Genomic DNA, 6,000 nt, shown 5'->3' with positions numbered 1-6,000 from the left:
GGAAATAAATCATTTGTGCCATGTGCAGTACCGTTTATAAGCATAAAAATATGGCAGCAGATAATATTTTGAACGCTGATTTAAAGGACGATAAACATTATATATATTATTTTATACTAACATTATATATATATATATTTTTTATGTATATTATTAATATATTATTATATTTTTATCATTGAGCTCTATTAATATTATATGTATATACATATAAGTACATATTACATAATCGCATTTATTTGCATATAAGCTTGATTCTATGATATATAGAGAATAATTTTAAAATCAAAATTTATCTTTATAATTATAAAATTATATAATAGCTGATATACAAAAACAGGTTTTTCAGAAATTTTAAATTTAAAGCAACGTTTTTATTACTCTTTGTATTTATTATTTTTATTTTTATTAATGCATATTTTGTTTATTTAAAGCTGCAATATAAAGCTATAATTTAATATTCAATAGTTATACATTGTTATCGTACAAATCAACTTAAGGAGGTTCGATGGCTTCATCGGAGGGAGTAGTGGGACGCGGGGGTTCTGGAAACAGCGCACTAGCGTTTGAAGTAGTGGGAATGAAGGGGATTGCTCTGATTGGTCGCCGCGTGCGTATAATGCGTGCTGCTGTTCACGTCGTTCACGACCGTGGCAGTCTAGCAGACGAAAAATCAAGCAATTTATGCTTTAATAATTAATTTTTTTACGAAATGTGCGGTAACCTTCCCCTTTCTTTCGCTCATTTGTTTGTAAATTATTAAGTTACATGTGCATATTTTTCTTTTCTTATCATTTGCATTTTTTCTTGCACTTATTTCATTCTGAAGGTATATGCAATATAACATTTCCCATAAAAACCTATGTTAAAAATGCAGTTAGTTTTATGACATTTTAATATGTTGTTCTGGAATGCAAAATAGAATTATGTGAATTTTTTGGAAATTTTTCACCGTCCCGTTTTGAAAAAAATCTAATCCAAAAATTGTATTTTTTTTAATTTTTGGAATAGATTTTTTTCAAAACGGGACGGTAAAAAATTCCCAAAAAATTCACATAATTCTATTTTGCATTCCAGAACAACATATTAAAATTAATAAAATTTCATGAAACTCTGCATTTTGTTGTAGCCATCGAACCTCCTTAATAGACTTTAGGGCTGGTTATTCCAGCCTGTTGGTAAACTACCTAATAGAAATCATAAGTATGTCTTTGTTTGTCCTTTACATTGGACAAAGATATAGACATGTGATTTAACTATCAGGTAGCTTACCAATAGGTTGAAACAACCGGCCCTTAGCAACTAAATTATCTATAAGCCAAAGTTCAAAGTTCATTGACTATATTCATCGATCACTTTGCAGATGTCAACAAAGATTCACACGATATCTCTGTGAATCATTAATTGACAGCTTGAATCTGCTTAAGAAAACAAGGACAAATTTCAACCGACGAAGACATCATCGGTTTTTACCATCAGTATGTATCAATATGAAATCAGATAAAGTAAATCTCGATCATTGTTCGCTCAAGTATTGTTCGCGTATATATCATCAAATACATATCTCTTGGTTTTCCCGTTCGTAAAATTCTTCTTTATTGAGGCGCGTGCGATCGATTTCCAAAACGAATGAGAACGAGTGCCAATAAAGGCGTGGAACGAGGGTGCCACGGCGGACGAAAAAATTTGTGTTTTACGACACGTTATCCGACGGCGACATCGGGAATTGGTGACCGACTAAACTCGGCCAATCGGAAGTATCTCGTGTTTGATGGCGGAAAAAAGTCCGGCAACGGCGCGGCGCGGCGCGGCGGAGCAAAGCGTTCTTTTACTCCCTTTAAGTGTTACGTTCGTGTTACGTTGCTTCCCTTTCAGGGAGGCTCGCGCGAACAAAGAAAGACTCTGGGACGATTCTATGGTGTCAGAGAAGCGCGCGAGAGGTTGCCCGCTAGAAAGTGGCAGAAAAGGTGGCCGTAACAAATCCTCCGCGAGTAATCGAGGTCGTGCCTCGGCAAGGTTTTACTCTCGAACACTTAACTCTATTGCGATTGGATTCTCTGGCTGCCTGGTGGAGCGCGCACACTTCCACCGCGTCCTGTTTCGTTTTCTCGCTGCTTACCCCGCCGCTTTCGCCTCTCGTCGCCGCGCTCGCCGCCCCCTTTGTCTCTTTCTGTACCGCGCTCCTCGACCACCTATATCGCGGAACACCTCGGTGGTTTCTTACACGGAAACCTTATTACAGGCGACACGATAAAATACCCCCGAGACGAAGGAGACCGTTGCTCGAGTGCCGGCACCACTATGAACTCTGACAGGGCGCAATGGGTAGGGTACGATACAACGAGGATTGTACCCTGAGCGTAATGGGAACTTTTAAAGATTGCACGTAAAGAAGATATATTCGGGAATGCGGGAGGGAAAAGGCGCTTCGCGAGAGTAGTATTGTATAGGACAGTGAGGTATTGCCGCCAGAACCATCAGTATACAGAGGATACTTCTCGAACACATGACAATTTTAATTTTAAAATGGCTGTGAGTTAAGGGGATGATATTCTACCACAAACTAAAAAATACAAATAATTTTATCTATAGTCTATTTTATTTTAACGGTGTTGTGTCGAAATAGATATATAAATTTTTTTTTTAATATTACTTATGTTCTAATCTTGAATATTTGGTCGTGAAGGAATTCTTGATTAAATATTACAATAATTTCCCGAATACGAAATAGATAATTATCCCAAAATAAATATATTGATAAATACTTATATTTAACATTTGTCAGAATTCTTTAAAAAATGACGATTATATATTAATTGTATTAAAGAAAAATAATAGCGTGACTTGTGATTTACAAAATGCTAAATGGAATAAGTGACATGACATACAAAAAGATTTGTTGTAATTTTAAGGGTAACTGAATGGGAAAAACTGAATTCTTATATAGCGGTTAGCACGGGTGACTTTCGCACCGCAGAGAGACGCGGGATCGAGGAGAGGAAAGGAGAGGGACGATAAAGAAGAACTGTAGGGGTTAGCAACCCCGGTGGACGCGCACGAGTTCGCTTGTATTTCAATGTCGGGACATCCGGCCGGGACGACGAGTGATGTGGTCTGCTACCCTCGTACATCCGGCCGTCGCCAAACATTGCCGTGCGCGTTCGCCCTACCGTATGTTTGCGCGGGTTCAACTTTCCTCAGCGCCACGGGCCTGACTGTCACGAGGTGACCGTCTAACGCACGACCCTTCAACCCGTGACGCGCAAACCGCGTCATTGTGGGTTACATAGTAATACACCTGCATGTGCACCGCGAAAAATGCTGCGCGAGCGAGGAGAAAGCTCGGGAACGCAAAGCCGCTAGGTAAAGTTTGTTTTGACAACGTCTTTGCTCCTTTGCCGTGTGGCTTTATGATCTAGTCCTTTCGCAAATAGATTTAAAACTTCAAAATAGGATACAAACAACGGGAATAATTTAACGGAAAAATTGTGTTATTGCATATTTGTCATATACACAAATTGGATAGTTTTGCAAGATTTTGGAATAAACAGTTATATATATAAATTCTCTTATACAAAAAATGTATTTTGAATTTTATTGGTCAGAGATAAAGAAAGAAATACTTAATTATATAGAAAGAAAATTACATATGGATAAATTCAATCGTGACACTTTTGAAAACTTTCAAATTACAAATTCAACGATTACTTATTGCTATTTCTTATTATAAAGTTCTATATTTACGTGGCACGTCGAGTATAAATGTATATGTATATGTATATGTATATGTATATGTATATGTGTAGCATATATATTTGCATGAGTTATATGTATACATATATATATGCATATACGTTTCAATTTTTGTGTTAATACTGTAATACGAGGTGTATGCTAAATCTCACCAAATATTATTTCAGGAAATTCAATTTAACAACAATTCTGAGTGACAATTAATAATACGCGTTATTATTGATAATTGCAATAGTGTACATGATTATTCAGGTAAATTGTTCAATCACTCGTTCGTACTAATTGGATACTCGGCACATTGGGATGTCTGTTAATATATATCTCTCTCTCTTTCTCTCTCTCTCTCTCTCTCTCTTATAAATATATTATTTAAAATTATATTGTTTTTTTTAATAATTATATATATATGCATTTCGTTGGTACTTTTGTATAAGTTATTATTTAACAAATACATTACATTGATATTGTTGCATTGTTTCAAAACTTAGCGTTATAACAATCCGATTAAATAACGATATAAATTATATAACATAAAAGTTTGAAGTGTAGATTTTGCACATAAATAATTAGCCATAAAATATCATTTTAGACTGTCTCTTGCACATTTTCTTTTATATCCTACAAAATAGCTACTATACTATAATAATTTTACATTAGAGATATATCTCTATTATATAGATACATGTAATGTAAATAAAAATTATTTTTCTTATTCCTGTTTCTCATAATTAAAAAGAGTGTTCCATTCAATGGATCACACACGCACACATGATAACCTTGAAAGAAGAGAATTGCATTCAGCAGACAAAGATTAAATCTTGATTATTGTTGTTAATAATTTGTTTACGTCTGACCACTGTCCATGAGATGCAGGTAGAACACCGCGAAAGGTGATAATATCACAATATCCGGTGTTAAGGCTAGATTATCGATGTGCTTTGCGTCATCTATGTGTAACTACGTGGAGCCCCGATAACGAGCAAACTTTCGGCTCCGGCTACTCGAGCAAAGTAATTATGCTCGTATTCCTCGTCGAGTTACATTAATTAACGTCGGCTGCCGACCGAGACTGCGACTCGCAAAGTAGAAGCATCCTTGAGAAGAACTTTATAAAGTAAACGTGTAACATGGTATATTTATACTTGCTGCTCAATAAGATAGAGCACACATGTTCGAGATTTCGCCGATAACGAATCTTTTGCAGTAATATAATAATTTCTTGTCAATTGTAATTATTGTTGGCGATAATAATTAAAAACCGCGAAATAGATTTTATTTCCTGAATATTAAATTGATTTTATCATACGATTTTTTTATTCTGAGGTGACATATGCATAGGAAGTAGAAAACTAGAGATGTTATTCTAAAATTAGATATTATTTTGACATATGATTGCACAAAGAAAAAAGAAAAGAAAAATATAAGTCATAATTTAAATATTTAAATCAATGATAAAATTTGAAACTTTTACAAGTAAATAACTACAAGTAATACGCTTTAAAATAAAAGTTGATATTGCGAATGCTGCGAGCGTCTTTGCAGTTTAATGCTATTCAATTTGTTGTGTGCTGATCTAGATGCCACTTTCTCTCCGCAAGACGATCAATGTCGCAACATCCCTTAGGTCATTTATGAAATCACATTTCACCAGGATACACCCTCTACGGGAGCAATTTTCTCAAGAGCAAACAAGCCTGCCTTCTCGCATGCATTAAATTTTGAAGTCGTGCAAGAAGCCAACACAGTTACAGGTACCCTTTGCGTATAAGACTCCTCCGACGACTTCCACAGCGAAATAAAATTTCAATCAATTCGCAACACTACCGAATGTTCCATGAAGTCCGTTCTCTTACAAAAAGCTTTTTATATTTATATACATATATTCTTTTGACTAAAGAAAAGTATTTATTTTTTGGTTCTTAAAACTATTGAATAATGCAATTAGCAAATTCTTATCTTAAGATAAGCTCTGTATAAAAAATATCTAGTATCACTATTTACTTTTTCTAAAGTTTAGAATTTTATATATTTTAATTTAAATTAAAATTCTCTATCAAAGTAAAGTCTGATTTAAATACAATAGATATGATAAAATTAAATAAGGTTTAATTATTTGCTTTCGAAGCTTAAATCTCGCTTAAATCACGAGAAATTCTTCATTTGTAATGAAGTTTTTATATTTTAAACCGTGAATGGCCATTAACGCAAATAAACTGCACTTTTAACGTTAGATACTGAAAAATTTTT

The sequence above is a fragment of the Temnothorax americanus genome, unplaced genomic scaffold (assembly GCF_048541705.1).
Source record: "Temnothorax americanus isolate GAGA-0224 unplaced genomic scaffold, ASM4854170v1 Scaffold19, whole genome shotgun sequence".
NCBI classification, from domain to species: domain Eukaryota; kingdom Metazoa; phylum Arthropoda; class Insecta; order Hymenoptera; family Formicidae; genus Temnothorax; species Temnothorax americanus.
Note: the sequence above shows the minus strand (reverse complement) of the source record.